Genomic DNA, 21,629 nt, shown 5'->3' on the forward strand with positions numbered 1-21,629 from the left:
ATTAAGCAAAGATAACAATGGAGATGGCAATTAAAAGTTCGTAATTGGCTAATAGTTAGAGGTTTCCTCAATCTAGTTTGATACATTGGTTGAAATTTCCGAGGCATATTTTGCATTTTTTTAAAATATTTTAGTAATTATTTTGAAATTTCGAAGATGATAGCTTGTTCCCTTTCAGGCTATTTCTAAACCTAAGTGTACTTTTATAAGCGTTTATTATTTTGTTTTGTATCACTTCTAAACAATTTTTTCTTACCTGTTTCTGTTGATGTGAGTGGGATCGTGAAAATAGAGAAAATATAAACGATCGTTTCCTTTCGTCCCATTTGAAAACCTCTGTCTGTGTGTGTGTGTGTGTGTGTTATGTGCTATGTGTATATATGTATGCGCGTGTCATTGTGGATATGTTGTGCGACTACACATTCATCATATTACTGTTTTAAAAGTTGAGTGATATTTGCTGATCAAAAATATTCATTTATTACTTTTCTACATTATTATACAACTCAATCTTTCTTAAAAAATGAATTTATTATGAAGTAGAATTATGTGCTTCTTTCCTAAACCAACATAATTTTTCCCATTAGAATATCCTCAGCATCATGCAGAGTAGCAGAATTGTGCTCCACATTGCATCTGCACTAATCGTCATCTACAATTAAAAAATGTTGCAAATTATGAAATTATCAACTATTATATACAATATTACATATTCAAGTTGCTTACAATATAATTGTAGAGTATTCTTGTGTTAAACATTTGATATGTTGCTTAATAATTGTGTATCTCAAATTCTCATTAATTATTACATGAATGTGCTTAAAATAAAATATTATAATATATATTGTGGTAAATACTAACTTTGAAATATTTTCGGAATTTTGGAATGTTTAATTCGAATCCCCTGAACGCAAAAACGTACGAAAACGCTTCAAAATATTGTATTTATTGGTAGAAACAAATTATATACCTGATGAAGTGTGACGTTTCTAATATTTTATAGAACAATATTTTTTTCAATGAATATATTTAATTAAATTGCAAACAAACCATTGCATCGAGCATTTATGAATATCTCAGTGAAATATTTTCATGTTGTATAAAATTGTACTGGTATCTGAATTCAGATAAAAGTGATCTCATTATCTAAAGTAATTTTGATCAGTGTAAAGGTGAATTTTAGTCAGTGGTGAAAAGAATTAACTCATATAGTAGTAAAATAGGAAATTAAAATGATATTTTTACAGTTAAAGAAAATATTTATTTATTATTACTTACTGTCCTCAATATACTGTCGTCTATGGTAACACAAAATCTTCGGGCAGGATTTGCCGAGCTGACCGAGTGTCTTGTAAAACATAAGAACATATACACAGAATCATATACATTGTAAAATACTATCAGATATTTAGGATAAACAAATCTACCCAAAATTATGCACTTACTATGTTACCTGACACATTACTGAAACAAAATCCTCTATAAATGTGTTATTTTCTATTAGTGTTATATTAAATGGTGTATAATATTTTAAATATTGTAGCGTGACGTCGGGTAAGGTACGGGATAGAGTCACGCCGGGACGTAGCTCAGATAAATACAATAGGTCTTAAGTTTGACTTGGCTAACCACCTCTACCCTTAAGGAGGCTGATGAAGGATTGTTGGGAGCCTGTGTTGTTGAACGCTACTCACCCCTTGCTGTTGGTCTGGCCCTCGGCTTCTGGCGACGGTGACGGTGACAGGTGTCCGCTGGAGAGATCGAAGATGACGATAAGAGACGGCAGGCAATTCGGCGACTTGTTTTATTCTTGCAGATTCTTCGGTTGGCTTAATCCGGACTGCTTATGGACTTCTCGCTTGTTGCCGCCTCGTAGTGTCGCGATCTCTCAGCAGGCCGTCGTCCTCTTCTCGTCGATCAGTTGGGTGGTGATATTGGAGCGAAGTGAGAGGTCGATTTACTGTCTCCAGCGGTTTTATACATTGGATTTGAGTCATAGCTTGGTGGACTTTGCACCTCCACTGTGCACCTGGGGTATCCCTGGATGCAGATGGAAATTTACAGTGGAGGTGCACTCACCGCTGGCGAGGGCCGTTGCCTTGCTGACTGTGCAGAGCCGAGTGGAAAATTCTTGTTGCTCGGCTCTGCATCCGGTGGAATGTGGGGTGAATGAGCGTTCAACTTGCGAGCTTCAGAGCGATGTTTGAGGCAAATTAATGTTTCGACATTTATGCTCCCAATTCCTTCATCATTCCCCTGGCCAAGATGTATCCACTGTGAGTGGTTACGAAGCAGAGTAGAGATGGTTATGGAGAGTATATTTGGAAATAATAATTGAAAGTACATTGAGTAAAGAAAAATAAAAACCCTGTATATAATAATGTGGAAAAAAAAATAAAAAAAAGTTGGAGCTGTCGGTATAGCTGGTACTGCACGGGTCTGGCTGCATGTTCAGCTGGAATGCTGACCGCTGGTGGTATGCTGAGCTGCAGGCTGCCTGTGGTCTGCTGGCTACATGTTTATGTGCTTGCTGCAGGATGGCGGCATGGTGTCTGGCTGGCTGCATGATGTCTGCATGATGTCCACTGGCCGACTGGCGGGCTGCATGATGAGCTGAAATAAGATATCTGCTGGCTGCATGATGTCTGCAATAGATGGCCGCTGGTTGGCTGGCTGCATGGTGTCTGCTGCAATAGGAGGTCTCCTGGCTGGCTGGCTGCATGATGTCTGCAATAGATGGCTGCTGGCTGGCTGGCTGCTTGTACAGCTGCTCCAGGATGACTGCTGCGCCATGATGATTCCTCGCTGACCGACTGCTGGGTGACTGGCTGTATGCGGAACTGCCGAAGAGATGCTTGAGAACGCCGTGAGTGTAGTATGGCCAGATGGTGACGTTGTGCAAGGGGGAGCCGACAAGCGTAGGGAAGGGGAAGTTATAATAAAAGGTGTTCGCCTAAGTGCGGAAGAGTAAAGGTTGGAGTCGAAGGTGACATAAGTGAAATGACAGGGGTGGGTAGACAGTAGCCATCATCGAAGGTGATACGTGTGGGAAGAGGAGGAGCTAAGCGAGTGGGAGTTGTAAGTTGACGAAGAGTGGGAGGGGGTGGAGGGGAATGTGCGGGACGTTGAGATATAGCAGCTACGGAAATAGGAGGACTAATAATAGGGACGGAACATGTCTTAGGAGGAGATGGGGTTCGCCGGTGACAACATGAACAGCAAGAAGTGTGACGTTTTAGACGTAAGTACATGTAGGTAATGCAAATACAGAGAAGCAGCAGAACTATGAAAATTAAGAAGAGATAGGTGGTTGTATGTGCAGGAGATTTTACAAGGTCATGAGGGATAAGTGCACGAGACTTAGAAGTAAAACATAAGAAAAGGGGAATGTGGAGAAGTTTAAATTGGTATATGACACCTAGAGTAAGACATGTGAGCCAGACAAAAATTATAATGATAGGAAAATCCGCATGTCTGTAAAGTGGAGTTATGGGAGGGATGTCAAGAACTTTATATTGGGAGAGGTTAAGGTGAGGGATATGAAATGTCCATTGTTTATGATAAAGAGCCGTTGCATTCACAAGGGGGGAAATTTTATAATGGGTGTCTAGTAGAAAATTGGGATTGTTGGTCCAGGCAGCAGGAAGGATATGAATGGTTCGGTGGATTGTTGAATGATCGAAACCACAAGGAAAGATAGCATGAATTTTGATATGGGGGGTGATAAGTACATCTGTACGGCAAGCCACGTGTAACAATACTGCACCGGGTTCGTGAAAAGTGGTAAGATTATAATGTAAAGTGGAGCCATTAGCGTAAAAAAAAGTGATGGTAGGAGGAGGATTAATTATTGCATAAACATTTAAATCTAATTTGACCACATCAGTGAGGTGGGATTCGTGACATGTGTAGGTACACCCATTCATCGTATCAGCCACGGTTGTTGCTTGAATCAATTTGGAAAAACAGAAATTGAGCCCTTCGTGTCTTCCTGTGTGAGAAGGCAGAAGGCACAATTTCTGTGTATGGACCTGACAATTTTCAAGGTCTGTACCACTAATGGTGACAACATTATGAGTATCATCGATGGCGATGGCAGTGTTGTTTTAGATACATGTTCAGAGAGAAAATGATGTTTACAATTGTTAATGGTGTTCTCATATTCAAAAAGGGTGAACATTTGGCTAAGCTGTAAGGTTAGGGTCATAAATTCGATGAGATATGCCTGTGCTTGATGTGCATCTTTGATTGTTAAATTGTTGAGTTTATTAATTAATGCTTCCTGATTTCTAGCCAAACTATCAGAGTGGTTAGCATATTCAGTAAAAACATCCTCAATCTGATGTTGGAAAGAGTGAATTTCACCAGTTAAATTTTGATAGAAAATATGATTAGCTTGCAGTTGTAATTTAATGTTAGATATCGTTTGTTTTACTTCATGAGCATTTTGAAATAGGGGTTCTAGTTGCTTAGTAGTGGCAAAATCACAGCAATAGTTAGCAATGCTACTGATAAAGCCAAGGAGTGCACGCTTTTGTCTAACTACGGAAGTGTTGGGAGTGGGTCTTGTGAAGTGGGAAAGGTGTGAAAAAAGGTGTGAATGAAAATTTTGGAGTTGGACCGCAAGTTTACATTGGTTGGAATCTTCGTCGCCTTTGTTGCACATGGCATTATGTAGTGTTGATGGGAAGTGCTGGGGTTTAGGCATTTCTAATTTCACATTATAGTAGATGGGGATGGTATAATGATAAGGGATGGTTCCTGGTAGTTCTTTCAGATAAATTCCCGAAATGATTTTCACATGTTCAGTCGCCGTGGTGACCGAAAAAATGAGGGAAAAAAGGGAAAGTAGTAACATTACTGCCATTTTCGGTAGTGAACCCTGAAAGGGACAAAGATACAATTTTTAAAATTGAGTTTGCATAAAAAAATAGCATGTGTTAAGCATGAGATTTGTGATGAAAAAAAATGCTTTGCGAGTTAGCTACTCAAATAAAAAGGTTAAAGAGCCTTAATGATAAATTAGAAAAGAGAAGGAATAACAAGCTGTAATGCAAGCGATTCTCGAGACTGAATAGTTTATAATATAAACTTCTGCATTTTTTATTTGTTTGTATTTTATTACCATTTGTTTTCGTTTTGCGCTCCGCGATGTATTTGCTCGAGCCGAGGCGATTGCTACATCGTCGGCTGTGCGAGATTCGTCTACGGGTAGGTCGCGCATGCGCAGATACTTGTGCGAGTTTCTTTTTTTACAATCTGCTTGCTGCAGACAGAAAAAATCGCGTTGTCGCTAGCGAGTGGAAAATTAACGTACTCAACCAGTAGTCAGTTGAGAGACTACGTTCCTGATTGGCCGTTTTTACTTTCTACTTCTTTATTATTATTACTTTGTGGAATATTAAAAGTTTATTTTAGTCTTCGAACTTGCTTTGAAAGTTAATTCCCGACTCTTTATGTGTACAGTGTTGAGGAAGAGGGAACAGGAAGAAGAGGATACTACGTGAATCAAAATGGCGGAACTTCCGTTTTTACATGTGCTCGTTCTTGTGTGTGGCTGAGGAAAAATGTCCGTTGTGAAAAAATCGCGTTGCGAAAAAAAAATGCGAAAATACAAGTATTATATTGACATGTGGGTGCGAAAAGAATATTTATAAAGTGTGAATGGACTGTGCAACGGTGAAAAATGGAAAAATGGAATATTTAAGTGACAGACTCGTCCGAGTCAAGGTGCCTTGGTTTCAAACGGTGAATCGTGATAGCGTCGGTTTTCAGTTTGCCACGACCATCGGTGTATTCCACCAAATAGGAATTGACGTCGTTTTGTGAAATTATTTTCCCTTGAAATTTGTAGGAGGAGGAAAATGCCTTGGGTACGTGGGGATGAGGGGTAGTGTCCAAAATGTAAACTAATTGTCCAGGGGAGTAGGTTGTTTGTTGTGTCTTTTTGTCGGCACATTGTTTTTGCTGCTCAAATCGCTTTGCTAAATGTTTGTGTGCTAGTTCTCGAGCGGCTTCGAGTTGTTCTATTCTCTGTTCATTAGAGTGGATAGTGGTGTTGGGATTAGTAGGGAGAACAGCATCTGCAATTAACCTAGGGTGTTGTCCAAATAGCAAAAAATAGGGGGAGTTGTTCATGCCAAGATGTGTACTTACATTGTGGGCATGGGTCGCGCTAGCCAAAAGTTCATGCCATTTACCTTGTTTTTTACCACATAAGTTTTCATGATGGATTTCAAGTAGTGAAAAGATGATTCGACTACACCATTTCTGAAGTGGGCAGCAGTATCAATAAATTTTAATGTGACACCAGTAATTTTGGATAATTCCTGTATTAATTTGCTACAGTTCGGGGAGCTCCTGTCAAGCATAATCGTCTCTGGAAGACCAAAAATGAGAAAAACATGGGAGACAAGAGCATTAGCTATGGAGTTGGCATCATGGTTGGGGAGGGTTGTAGTTATGGCAAATCTGGTACAATTGTCAACAACGGATAGAAAATATTTGTGTCCTGTGTCAGAGGTTGAAGTCAGTGGTCCACACACGTCAATATGTATTTGACTAAAGGGATGACTAGCGGGTGGGCTCGTTTGCAGTGTATGTTGTACGGCTCCGTGAGCTCTTTTTGCTACTTGACATTCAGTGCATTTGCGTACTGCAGCGTACACATATTTCTTTAGATTAGGCCAATAGTAGCGTAAAGAGAGATGGGAATATGTTTTAGCAGCACCTTGATATGCGGCCATCATTTTGTTATAGTGAATTAATTGAAACACTTCTTTTCTTAGTTTTTGGGGAATACATAACTGTCTTCTATAGCCTGGTGAAAATTTGGTGTTCCTATAAAGAATTCCATTGTCAAGAACAAATGAGTAGGCTGTTTTCTCTAATTTGTGATCAGCATCTGGGTGGTTTTCATGAATTTTGATTAATGCTTGTAAGTATGGGTCCTCTCTTTGTGCCGTACCTATGTCAAAGTCATCGGATTGTAACATGAAGACTTGATTTAGTATTTCCTCCTCGTCTGTGTCAAGGGAAGTGTCTTGTGCTGTGTTGTTGGGCAAGGAAGGGGCTGGGTCTACAGGATTCCTCGATAATGCATCAGCAATACCATTCTGTGATGATGGGATATGGTGGATTTGGAAGTCGAACTCTTGGAAGAAGAGTGATCTTCGAGCAAGGACCCCGGACAACTGTTTTGTTGTTCTAAGGTAAGACAATGCATGGTTATCTGTGAAAACTATAAAGGGTGTGTTGATTAAGAAGAATTTGAATGATTTTAGGACATAAAAGGCAGCTGCAATTTCAAGAGAAAAGACATCTGCTTTTTTCTCAGTGTCTGTAAGGTGTCTGCTGCAGAAGGCTATCGGATGTAATACTCCATCAGTATCTTTCTGCATAAGACAACCGCCCATACCCTGGTAGGACGCATCGATGTATACGCATGAAGTTTGCTTTGGGTCATAAGGTCTAAGAATGGGTGCGGAAATAATTTTGTCTTTTAATGCCTCAAAGCTTTTCTGATGCTCTTCATGCCAATGAAAGTTTACTTTCTCTTTGAGTAATTTGAACAAACATTCTGCGGGTTCCGCAAACCCTTGTACATAGCGTCTGATGAAATTGCATATGCCTAGGAAGGATTTCAAATTCTTCTTAGATTTAGGTGGAGGGAATTCTTTGATTGCACGCAGGATGTGATCAGAAATTTTAAATCCCTTTTGCGACACAAGATGGCCTAAGACTGGAATTTCCTCAAAGCAAAATTTACATTTATTTTGCCATAGTTTCAAATTGGCTGCACGTAATTTAGCAAAGACTTTATGTAAAACTTGTAGCATTGCGTCAACTGAGTTTGTGTAGCAAATTATGTCATCCGTATATGCAGATATCTCGGAACTATCTATGCCAGATAGAGCCATAGACATTACATTGTTCATGACCTGACTACTTGTCTTCAATCCCATTGGTAATACTTCATACTCGTAATTTCCACAATTACTAATTGCAAATGAGGTCATTTTCTTTGACCTTTCTGTTAATTTTACCTGAAAAAATGCCGATTTAAGGTCAAGGGTTGTGTAATATTTCTTGCCTGCCATGTCTGCTAAAATGTTATCAATGTTAGGTGTTGGGAGAGAAGAGGGCTGAATAATTTTATTCATTGCCCGAAGGTCAGACACCACGCGGAACGAATTGTCTCGCTTGCGCACTAAGAGAACTGGGTGTCGGAATGGACTACCTTCTGACCTGCGAATGATGCCATCTTGTAAGAGCTTGTTAAGCTCAATTTTCATTTGCTCTCTAAGATTCAAAGGGATGGGGTATTGTCTCATATAGGGAGGTTGATTGTCGCCAATGTCAATGTCGTACTCATAAATTGGGGTTGTGGTGAGTTTATCGCCTTTCCAAGCTAAAACATCAGCATAATCAAATACTAAATGTATGATTTTCTGTTTGTCTGCCCCTGATAAGTCAGGGTTAATACTGATGCAAGATGGGTCAAATTTTTTCTGACTTTCCTTCAGTCTTGTGTTGTCTGTATTGTCTTCTGTGCATGCGTATGTAGTGGTAGTCATATCAGTGTTGGATGTGTCTGTCATGTCTACTAGAATGTCACATGGGGTTGCTTGGCCAAGTGGGGTGTTGGATTTGAGTGTGACTGGTTTCTCTGAGGGGTTATGAATTAGTAACAGAGGGGAAGAAGTGTTAAGGAGAGCATGGGGTATGAGGATATTGTATGTAAGGAGTGTTTCCTGAGAAGGTGTGAGTAGGATATTGTGGGGGAGGGGGGGAGTGATGGAAACGGAAACATATGTTCGGGTTCTAGGTTTTAGGGTTACATTTTCTGGGATTGTTACTAAACTGTGTTGGTTGCTAGTAGGGTGTAGTTTACAAAAAAATACATCAGGGATGGTGTAGGTGTGTGATTTTGTGGGAAGGTTATAGTTCGGAATATGGCCTAAGCGTCTAAGAGTTAACAGGTTAGTACTAAGTGAAATGTCACAATTTTGTGTCTTCAAAAAGTCATTGCCAAGGAGTGGAGGTAATTCTTTGGATTGCACAACTCTAAAAGGGTGGGAGTACCTATATCTTCCTATGTGAATGGGGAGTATTCCAATTTCTGAGATAGGAAGTCTGTTGCCAGTGACGCCTTTAATAATGCTGTGCATTTGAATTTTCTTTGCATTGGGTGGAATTAAATACTGAGGACAAATACTAATCTGGCTTGCGTTGTCAATCATAATTTCTAGGGGGTGATTATTTACATGAGCTTGAATGAAGAATAGGTTGTTTTTTCAAGGATAGGAACTGTGTCAAATTTTGTCTTGCGTGTGGATCCGTCCCATCGATTCACACGGTTTTTCAGTTTAAATCGCCCTTGTTTTCATTGTTTGGATTATAAAAACAGTCCCTGGTAGAGTGATTTGAACGGAAACAGATCTGGCATTGCGAAAACTGTGAATTTTGTCGCCCCCCGACTGAATTGTTATTTCCACCTCGAGATCTGAAATTACGTCTCGTGCCGCGAGTAGAACCTCTGCGATTGCCATTCCCCTTGCCGTAAAAAGTAGGCCGGGTCTGAAATTGATTACTGTTATTTGATTGTATTTGATCCGCCAGGTTCTGGACAGTGTGACACAACGCTTCAACTTTATTTTCTAATGTTAAGGTTTGCAATTGATTTGTGACTGAATCTAGTTGGTTCGCTGTTGAACCGCCAGATGGCAAAATTGCGTTGCAAGACTGGGAAACGGCCGCGCTGGTAGAACTAGCGGACTGCGTGTGTGGAGCTTGACTGGAGGGGAGGGAAGGAGGGGCTGTGGGCGTGGTTTGGACCTGCCAGGAGTTGGTCGGGAGAGCTGGTGATGCTTGATACGATTGCTGCGGAAGAAAGTTGTATGGAGCTTGAGAGATCTGCGGGAGGGGGGTAGGGGGGAATACGTCACGAATGACGAAGCAGGCTGAGGTGTGGGGAAAGGATGCGTGTTGCTGACCTGTGGTTGCGTACAGCTGGGAAACTGAGGGGAGGCTGTTGCGTAAATGGAGTGCATGTACTTAGCGGCATCTATCAGTTTCATCGCTTCACTTTGTTCCTCATTGCGTCTAGCTTGAATCAGCATGTCTTGCCTTTCTTGATTCTGCAGATGTGCAATAAGAGAACTTGTGTCGGTGAACTCTTTGTCTCCTATCGCAGCGATGTGTTTAGATCGAAGTCCCGACACAACATAGGAAAGGATTTGAGGGTTCGTCGCTTGCGGGAAGAATTGAAGGACGAGATTTTTCTTACGAATAACATAATCATGAATGGGCTGGTTAATTTCCTGCTTTGTCTCTAATAAAATTTGGCTGGGCATGCTGACTAAGTGACTGCCTTTAAATAATGAAATTAATTCTTTTTTGATTTGCGGAAAGGTGAGGGTGTTGAAGTTTGGCTGCTTCTTGAGATCGTTCAAAAATGTGAGCGCTATGTCTGCGAGGAACAATGGCAACATTTCGCGTTTTTTATTTTCCTCCCACGCCAAAGCGCCCGCAATACTATCGAACTTTTCAAAAACTGCTCAACGTCTTGAGGGTTTTTTCCTGTGAAGGGGGCGTGGTATAAGCCATGGGGTATATTTACGGACATTCTTGACGGGGATGGATTGATAGTGGTAGGGGTAGGATTGATGGTGGTAGGGGTGTTAGCTTTAGGTGTACTGGTTTGGGGTTCTGGGTGTTTCTTTTTTCGTTTGGGAGTTTCTAGACCACCTAGAAACTGTGGATAATCGGGATGTTGAGCCTTGGATCTGGTTATTCGGGGGGAAGGAGGGGGGGAATTAATAGCGGAGGCTAAGGAGAGAATCTGGTCAAGAGAACGGTCTAGCTCTTCGTGAAGAATAATTTGGGATTCGTTCATGCGAATTTAGGGAGGGGGAATTGTTATGCACTTATTCACAAGGAATGAAAGATAGTGAGCGGAAGAAAAAAATTACAAGTGGGGGTTTTATAATACGAAGTGTATTATCGACAAAGACGAATTTCTAGGGTTGCTGCTGTGTGCAAATGTCCTCCTGTTTGGAGGGAATGATTGTAGCTCATAACTCTCAATATTTTCCATTTTTTTGAATGTATTTTTATTTAAATATTTATCTCTATGATAGCAGTTGTTGTGGCTCCAGCAAAATCAACTAATTCTTCTTTTTCATTAGTAACCATCAACTCAATATAATCTATTCTATTATGGCACACAGTAAAATATAATGTTGGTGATGGAGTGTAGATGATGGGCTCCATAAATTCAGAGTTAGGTTTGAATGTTGCAATGATGCCAGTTTGTTTGTGAGTGCCTATGCCATTTGATTTGGTGATCATAGCCTCAGCCACATTACAGTGAATATTTAGAGTCTCTATGGCTTAGAATTTAGGTATATTAATAGCAGTGTGTTTGATGGCTGGTTCAAGTTTTGTGTTGTTCTCAAAGCCTAACAGCTCTCCTATAGTACCCAGATCCACTGTTTCTGTAGCAGATACAATCTCTACTCTGTGAGTGACAGAATTTTGAGTTAATACTATACCTCTGGGTAACTGAGCATTTAAAGTGGACAGATTATACTGCCCTGGAGTGATGACAATTTTTTTATCCCCTACTGCAATTGTGTTGTTGTGGTGTGTAATATTAGGGATCAAGTACATGCCATAAAATGCTCTGAGAGCTATTGTTTTGGGATACACTATATCATCATGTAATCTAAGTTTCAATATTGAATTTTGGCTGGTGAGATGGAATACCCCCATGATGTTTTAAATACCACAGGGCTTTTTGAAAATTTTCAATTGATGGTTTATTTATTTGAGACAGATATGTAAGAACAGATAAACACAGATGTCCACAATTAACATCTTTGAAATTTTGAACACGGGCATTATTGTAATAAAGATTAATTGATTTTAGATATTTTACTAAATTTTCAGGTGGAACACCTCCAAATGAATCAAACAAAAATGCCTCATTTTTCTAAATATTTCAGATAACAAATCCAGTGAGTGCCCTGATTTTTGTACTTATCCAAATTAACTATGCCACACTCTTTGTTGAGTGGTTGTTCTGGCAAAGAATCAGACATGTACACACCTCTAAAAGGTTTGATGCCCAGTGGCTTGATTAAAGCTTCAATATCTTGGTTTGTAAGCGGCTCTTGTTTTTTTAAACTTATTCATGGCTCTCTTAACACCTTTGCCTTGTTTCTCCATGGCCAGGTTATGGCGCTTTATTTCATCTAATTCTGCCTTATTTTTCTTGGCATCTATTACTGTTTTTGCTATGGCAGCTGATCCCCCAGCCAAGCTCCCCACAGCCCCAAGTGCTGCTAAGATGGCCGGGATAGTAAATATAAATCCACCCACATGTGATTTTTTTCTAGATTGCTGTAATTTTTTTAATTGGGGGTACTAAGCAACAATTTCATACCATGGCCCTGGCAAGACAAGAATTTTTTTTCTTGCGCTGCTTTTTGGTTAAAAGACTATCAATAGTTTTAAGAGATTTAAGACCTGCATAAGGTATCTGATACATAACACCCTTGGTCTTCATCCTAGGTTTATTATATACATATTCACAACCCAAACCCCAGTTTTTGTTTGGTGTTCATAGCTATGGTGGTCCCCAATGCTGCTATTTTTTCACTTAAAGAAGCATCTTTGCTTACAAATCTACCAAATGCAGCCTCTTCTAATTTCTTGTCTGCAACATGTCTCTTGTCAAGATCAGAATGTGTGTTGTATGCTATGTCATGGTCTCTACAAGCAGCATCTAGGGGATTAACACCAGGATCACCTCTGTTTAATCTACGGTCCAATTTTGTGCCTGGACCACAATACTGATAGCCTGGAATGTGTAGTTCAAATGGCAGCTTGTTTATGATGTCATTAACCAACCCCCGACCCTCAGAGATATTCCTAAATTTAGGTGGTAGAGTATTAATAATTTTTATAAGATATCCAATGCCCTTAGTGTCATTCACTATAAAATTAGACAATTTTGTGCTTATCGTGTCCATAATTCCAAACTTTTCATTGTAAAAATTGTGGTTGCCAGCATTTTCCTCCCCAGCTATCACCAGCAACCTATCTACAAGTTTCCTGACATCATCAACCCACACAAATTCTTTAGGCAGGGTGTTGTATTGTTTGATTCCACTGCCAGTCTTGATCTGTGACCATATGGGCTTGATTAAGTTGTTGTATTTTGCTCCACTGCTAGACTTGACTCTTTTTTGTGTGGGATCATTGTTCTGGTATAGAGCATCTGATTTTATTAATATTTCCTTGTAGTGCTCATAGTCTTGATCTGTATAGCTGCCAGGCTTTTTCCTAGTCATCAGTTCCCACAATCCAGGTGTGCCGGGATATTTAACAAAACCACCTTTTTCTCCAAGATGAGATTCTGAATATACAATTAGATCATCTCCCATAAATGTTACTCTGAAATTGCCAATTCTATGTATGATGCTAACATCACGCTCTGTGTCAGCATATAGGCCAAAGACCTCATCTTTGTTGTCTTTAGGTGTGCTTAAATATTTTTGAGCAAGAAGACCCAATTCAATAGGATCCAGAGTAGCTTCAATTCTTCGAGGAGCAACAGGACTAGGTGTATGAATACTAGAAAGTGGGGTGATTGGATAATCTAATATGTTCCTAGCAGCTACAGGTACAAGCTCTGTGATCAAATTTTGATTTTGCTCTGCAACAGTTTTGATATTTTTACCTAATTCACTAATAGCATCAATAATAGGCTGTTCTGTTTGCTTGTGTTGTTCATAGATTCCTCGGTTCTCTGATTTCCATCCCTTAAATCTTTTTACAAGATAATCTCTTAATTTAAGATCACCAATGATTGGCCTTTTCATGTTTATTTATATATGTTTCAATGTCTAGAAAATTGTTGATTTTATTTCTGTATTTACCACTATTGGGTTTTCTTGTCATATCAATTGTGACAAACCCATAACTGTCCTGGTTCCAGCACCTACTGCAAAACTTAGAAAAATCATTGTAGCTCAAGTCCCCACCTACATATTCATCATGTATTTGTTTGACGTTGGTATGATCTTGATGAAACACACATATAAAATTGCTGTTGTCTCGGATCAGCTGCTTCGGTATTTTTGAAAAAGTCTGTGCCAGGTAGAAACAATCAATGTTTTTGTGTCGGCCCTGTGTAAAGAAATTTCTAACCTTGTTTTGATTATCCAGTATAATGTCATCAAACACAACAACAGAGTTATCAAGATAATCATGGAGTGGCTTAACATCTGGTTCAAAAGTGGCTATATCCAGTCCATCATATAGCTTCATCAGCTGCTGATATTTTAATTGTTCTAAGCTCTTAGAGAAAACATACAAGTGCCTGTTTTTCCAGTCTAACCAGTTGGGTGCCAATAAAAAAATTATCAATCATTAGTGTAGTTTTACCACAAGCCGATGGCCCAACAATAAGACATCTAATATTATCAGGCAGCAACTTGCCATTTCTCTTAATCTGCTGTTCAGGTTCTGGCAGCCTCTTTATAACATCCCAGGTGTTCATAGTATCACTTTGTCTGCATCGATCCAGCTGTGTTCTGGGAGTCCTAGCCATTTGACAAGTAACTTGTTGCCTTTTCTGCGGATGATTTTTTCTATGAGATATGTGTCAGGCTGCTTAGTTTTGCTGAGTTCCTCTTCATAGAACCGGCCTTTGAGAATTTCTCCTCGGTGGTCTTTTATTATATATGTGTATCGGGTCCCAGGTTTAACTTGAACCACTGTAAATAATTCAGTGCTCCAGTTTCTGGTAAAGCCTCTTTTCAATAAGTGCTTATATTTGCTGATTCTTACTTGATCACCCACCTTGTATTTGGCTTTTCTTGTTGTTGGCTGGTATCTAGGATAATAAACAGTGCTGATCAATTTTTGCTCATCAGATGAAGTTACTTCAGAGGGTTTCATGTTGATTGTGGAATGGACAGAGTTGTTATATTTATGTAGAAGTTCTGGAAGAATATTAAGCCATTTATAATTACCTTGAAGTGTAAATTGTTTATACATATGATTTTTTAGGTTTTTTTGAATCTCTCTACAATTGTGGCCTTGAGATCACTGTAACTCGAGTAATGTTGTATTGACTGGCTTTTAATAAATTGTTGGAACACAGAATTATAAAATTCTTTGCCATTATCTGTTTGCAAATAGCGCGGTGATCTTCCACTCTGATTGATGATTATCCTGAAGGCTTCTGTAACACATTTTCCAGTCTTGGATTTGAGTGGCACAGCCCAGGCAAATTTTGAAAATGTATCTATGACAGTGAGTAGATACTTGTAGCCCTTGTTAATTTTGTCTAAGTTTTTCAGCTGTCCACTTGCCATTTCCACCAAGTCGCACTGCCATAAATCATTTATGCCTTTTGTAACCACTGGCAGTCTCTTATAATTATGTCTGGCTTGTCTGTGTAATTCATCATCAATAATTTGTCTAGACATAATATGTAAACAAGAATATTGCAACTATGGGGTGTTCAGCAGCTGATAGTACAGGATTTTCTAAATACAGTTTGTCTCCTATTTGTATAAAAAATTCCAGAGAGCCATCATCTTCAGCATAAGATGTTTCTAATGTATTGGGATCTGTAAAATCCTCTAACTCTACACTGGTGATTTTTGGTTTGTTGTCAGCATTTGTTATTGATAAGGTAGGGTAGTGGTGTGGCTGTGGTTGTAGCCAATATTTGATCTTGATTGGTCTAAGTGTGCCCCCAACAAAAAAATTGGTAATAAAATTGTGCAGGGGACAGCATATATATTTTGCCGCCTGGTGTAAATGGTGAATCATATTCTTTGTTGGGGATACTGTACAATTCAAGAATTACTGTATGTTTAGGATTCTCGATTATGCCAGTTATTTCCTTTTCTGCTGTAAGCAATCTACTTGTTACAGATTCAAGGTGCTCATTGATAGTCCTAACAACATCATCATGGCCTGGCTTGATCTTTATGTCCACAACAAGTTTCTTGTATTGTTGCACAATTTCTTGTAGCTGGGTGGCAAAAACAGACAGAGCATTTGCTTGATTGGATTCCATGGTCCCTAGCTGTTGCTTGATATTAGCTTCAATTTGCTGTAAATTTTGAACAACTGCCAATTTTGAATTTTGAGCACTAAGATCATGGAACTGTCTTCTGATATCCTCAAACAGGGCATGCAGTTCATTAATATGTTGATTAGTTGGTAGAGTGGCCACTGTCTGAGTAAGTTGTTTGATCTCTGTCTGGATATTCTTGATATCTTCTGATTTCAATATGCGATTCACTGCCCTCTTTATATTTTTAAGTTCCTGTGATGTAGGCAGATTTGATACAGTATTTTGCAAAGATTCAAGTGCCAATTTCACATCATCTAATTCAGAAGCATCAACCACACCACGCATAGCATCTTGGAGCAGGGCTATATCTGCCTGAGTAGGTGTTGATTGTTGTAAAATTTCAAGTTTTGTTTGGATATCATCGATCAAGTGATGAAAATGAGATTCAGTGTTGAGGTTTTCAAGTTTTGTGATCTGTTGCTGGACACTGGCAAGGGTGTCTACAACACCAGGCATGCGGGATTCTAGAGATTCTTGTACATTTGTCAAATCACTTTGCACTGCTGCTATTGTACCCTCAAGATCGGTTATGGTACTTTGATTTTTTCCAAAATCTTCATATGTTTCAAGTTGCAGCTTAATATTGGCAACACTCCGAGTTATTGCACTCAAAGCATCAGAAGATGGCAAGTTGTTCATAAAATTTTCAAGTGTCTCAATTTTTTCTTTAACCTCGGCTATGGCATTGTTTTGAGGGCCCAGATTAGGTATCTCCAGTGATTGATTCTGTTCATTTAGAGTGGAAATCACTAGATCAAAATCTTCTTGTGATTTTATGCTTTTGACAATTGTTTGGAGTTGTGTCTGGATATTATTAATCTGCTCTTCCAATTGTTGTTTCAATTGCTCAGAGTTGGTGGCCTGGGTCTTAAATTTGGCTTGAAGAGCTGCTACAGCTTCTTCTAAACTTTGAAAATTATCCAATGTGGCCAAATCAGTATATTTCTGAAGCAATAATTTGAGTTCTGAGTCAATTTTTAGAAGAGGGTCCATGCATTGTGATTGTAAATTTGTAATTTCTAGTTGAAGACTGGCATTGAGTGTGGTTTGTAAAGCTTGTAAATCACTTCTTAATTTCTTGACTCTGACATCAAGCATCAGAATCTCATCACTGTGATCTTCATGTCTTGTATGGCCAAATATATCATTAGGCATTTTGATTTAGTGGTTATTTATTATTGAATATCTAATTCTTAATTCTATATAAAAGGGATAAGCTTGTCATAGGATCCCGGGACCTCAATATATAAGCAGTCACCAGCAGAAACAGTATATACAGTGCCAGAAATCATGTTTGAGTGCTTAATTCTATAAATATTTCTCCCTATTGAAATCTTGACGTTACCCTCGGGGGTTGTAATAAATTGTAATTGACCACCTACAGGTAATTGGTAATGATTTAAATTATTGTTAAATATGTACAATGTTTTACCTGTTTCATCATCAACATCTGTAAGTATGCTGTTCAGATGAATAATTAACAAAGAACTTAGTTTAGATATTATATGAGAAGAGGGTTGTGGTGTTGGCAGGTCCATAATAGCCTGTTTTTTGAACCCAAATAGGTTCATAGGCATGTTTATTTATTTCAAATCATGCTCTGTAATTCGGCATTGATTCCCATTTTTCAAATCACAATGACCCCAAGGTAGAGTATGTATGCCACATGACAAAATGCATCTCTTATCATCATGTGGGTCCAGAGCCACTTTTCTTACAATATTTGCAGTCAACAAGTGATCCACACTCTGAATTCTATTTTCTGATGTTCTGATTGTGCTACATGATTTGAGACAATTTTTGTAATCTTCAAATTCAAGATCTTTGTCAACAATTACTCTGCCAATGCCCTTGGCTTTTTTTGCAACAGCACCACTACATGTTTCAAAGCTGTACATCTTGGCAATTAACCCAGCAAATGCCACAATAACATCACCAAGTGTCTCATCTTTTAACTTGCCAGGCACCTTTTTGTTGTGGGGTTGAATCTTTGTATGTTCACTGGTATCAAAATATTCAAGCAATGCAGGCTGTGACATATCTTTATAAACATCTTCTGTTTGAATATCAAGAATAAAACTATCTGTGTCCATGTACATCAGTTTTAGACAATCACCATAAAAGGGCTTCAACACATTATAATAGAGCTCCAGCATGTGTAATTTGGCCAATTCCAATATTACAGCCCCTACATAAATAGGCTTATCAAACTTAATCTTTGTTTTTTTTCATATTAAAAAGTGCCATATTTTCATCATAAATTCTTCTATAGTTGAAATTAGGCTTTGCAGTCAATTTTTTGCTCCGGCTGGGGTCAGTAATTATTTTAACATCAATATGTTTTCTGACATTTTCTATTGTTTTGCCATACACAGAATTGACCATCAATTTAAACAAAGTTTTATCAAATTGACTCATTGCAGATGTTCGAAGCTCTGTGTTTGTATCAATATATGGTTTCAACCATCTTGAGTGCCTGAACCTCAAAACTTTGCCAATTTTGGTCACTTGAACACCATGTTTCATCAGGAACTGGAGGTTTTTGTAATATATGACATAATCCTGTTTTGGCTCTAGAGTCATCATCAATTTCTTCTGTTTAGAGCCAGGTGAGCACTCAACCTCAGGAATTGGGGGCAGATCAGAAAATGTGTTGTGTAAATTATCAGGAATTGTCAGATCAACCATAGTAACTATGTCAACAGGCCATAGTTACTGTCATCAAAATCCTTAAGATCTTCAATATTGAAATCTTCAACCCACTCAAGCCCTGCATATGGCAATTTATCCATCATAGCATAACCATAGAGGCTGTTGGCATCTACATACAGTATATAATTTGATGGCAGTGCTGGATCATAATCGGAAATATACTTGTTATTTGCTCTGGCATATCTCTGAGAACATTGCACCATGCCCCCTCTTATACATTGTTCCATAAACAGATACATGTCTTGATCCTGGATCAGATCCAATTGCATTTTAGTGTTTAAAAACATTGCAGACCATGCTAGGCCCGGAGCACTGTAGAAATACATTGGATCCAGCTTATAATTTTTCATGGAAGATTTTCTGAATGCCTGCCGTATATCAGCTAAGAGAGTGACATCAAGTTTTAAATAAGCCTTGTGATAATCACCAAATGTCTGGCATTTTAAATTGTTCCACATCAACTGGGCATGGTGATAATCATCATCAGTGATTCCAGATGCTCTGATTTTGCTGTAAATCTCTTGTTGTGGTGGCAGAGAACACTCATCAAATTTAGAAAAATCTGTAACATAGTCATATGGATATACACCCTTCCGCCTAATTAATTTCAGGTCCTGATTTGGAAACAAAGCACATGTGATTTTGAATTGATCATCAGATAATTGAGTGGCCAGTGTAGCCAGGCTAGCAGACATAATTCTGTATGAATCAAGAAATCTTAAGTGAATAGGAACACCATTAACTTTAATTATTTTGCTAATAGCAATATATTTTTCATTATTTTCAGCTAAAATATTTAAATTCTGCTTGTTAAACCCCTCGTACCTGATCAGATGATGGAAATCATAATTGGATGCACCATGGCAAAATATAGGGACAAATTTTGGTCTCTGGATCTTAATATTACAGCTATTACACAGAGCCATTTTGAATTTACCATCTGTATGAGAATGGTGTTTCACCTTGATATTTATATCTGAAAATTCAGAATCACATACCGGGCATTTTTCTGCATTGTTGAAATCTTCAATCTGTTCCTCTGTTAAAGGCAACATGGGTTTTGATTTTAATAAGACATTAGATGCTATGTCATGGCACTCATTTTCTATTCTATGTGCAAATTCTTTGATGGCATCTGCTCCCATGTATAAATATTCTTTACTAACAACACCATCCTGTACAATTACATAATAAAAACTAGAAGGTTCATGTAGCTGGTATGATGTACTTGAAGATTCATCAGGATCTGGGCTGCAGAATGCAAGGGGTTTGAGGTTTGATTCAAAATCACAGACTATATATGCTGGGTGTTCCAACAAGGCTTCAAATTTTTTGAATTTGGCATTTTCACTTGGATTAGGCATAAGCATATGAACAGTTTTATGATTGCCACAGTATTTCAGATGCTCAATTAACTTGTTTTTAGCAATTTCTGTATTCACTTTACAAACCCCATTTATTAATTTTTTACCATCAAATACAGTCAAACATCTTCTGCACAACTTGAATATTGTCTTAGATTTGTCTAATTGTTTTCTGACTAAAGCTTCAAGATTATGTATCAGAGTGTAATGATATGTATCATCCCCTTCAATTAAGAGCAGATCAATCGGAACAGCAGAATCATCATCAAGTGTACTGATTCTGAGAGGTGCTATCAAGCAATTGCCACGGCCAGTAGAACAAATAAAAACATTAATAGATAATTGTTTACCATTGATATCCCTGGCCTTTTTTTCAAATTTATCAATATTCTGAACTGACATTGGATATTCTAAGCCCTCCATTGCTTCATCAAAATTGTGTTCATATTGTTTATAATAAGTTATTCTCTCAGGATGATCTAAAACTGGATACAAAGCAGCTAAAATACACCACAGAAAACATTTCTTATCATTATTTTTTATGTTAACCACGGCTCTTTTGTTTTTAATATTGGCAGGTAATGGCAGATATGTAGATCCTTGTAATGGGCTGAATTCAGAAATATTAACATATAACTTGTGTGGAGATCCGCATAGGCTCCATCCTGACTCTTTTCCAGCAAATTCAGAGTGTTTAATATTCAATTGCTCTATCAAACTGCTTATTATTTTGTCTGAATTTGCATTTGAATATACCGGTACAGTTTCTGTTATGTGGGGCTGTGTAAATTTTGTGCCATTTGGCTTCTTATATTGTGTAAACAATTTGAGAGACAGCTTATAAGAGCCATTTTGTGCATTTAGAATTGCCTGCACATCAGGATTTATACTGTTCAAAAAATTCTTAATGTCACATCTTGGCTCTGATTTAAAACAGTGATCCCTTAATTGGCCAGCAAAACTGCTATGGATAGGTGGTGCATAGCGTGGCTGCTTTGCTGCTCTAGCATTAACAGGTGCTTCATGCTTCCTTTTCAGACCAGATGTAGATGGTTATGAGGGCAATATTGATGACTGTACATAACAAGTACACTTATGCCTTTTGTAATATGCCTTGCTTAATATTTTATGGCATCTTGGACACATTTTTGTGGCCTTTCTGCATTTCATAGAGTCACAAATATGCCGGTGCCTAGACCAATTAGAACTAGATATATTTTTATTGCATTGATTGCAATATTTTTGATTTGGCATTTTTATTGTTTATTTATATAAAATTTCTTGGTCCAAAAAAACAGAACTATGGACAATATGCCAAAACAATTATAACAGCAGTTAGTGGCTGAGCTGATGCTTTTATACCCAAACAACAGCAATAACTAGGCTCTGGT

The 21,629-nt window shown here is 38.4% G+C and overlaps 1 long non-coding RNA gene across 1 annotated transcript in view; it reads right to left on the reverse strand.

Annotated features, from left to right (window-relative positions):
• Positions 1-462: 462 nt before the first annotated feature.
• The window catches only part of LOC145980948 (uncharacterized), a 34,946-nt gene continuing 13,779 nt past the window's right edge, over positions 463-21,629 (reverse strand). Inside the window, exons 5-6 of the long non-coding RNA XR_014440898.1 lie at positions 1,279-1,348; positions 463-652 (exon numbers count right to left, since the gene is read on the reverse strand). This is a non-coding gene — a long non-coding RNA (uncharacterized LOC145980948). The remainder of the gene's footprint in view (positions 653-1,278; positions 1,349-21,629) is intronic.

This window comes from Lepisma saccharinum, chromosome 28 (genome assembly GCF_977018435.1).
Source record: "Lepisma saccharinum chromosome 28, izLepSacc3.1, whole genome shotgun sequence".
In the NCBI taxonomy this organism is placed as follows: domain Eukaryota; kingdom Metazoa; phylum Arthropoda; class Insecta; order Zygentoma; family Lepismatidae; genus Lepisma; species Lepisma saccharinum.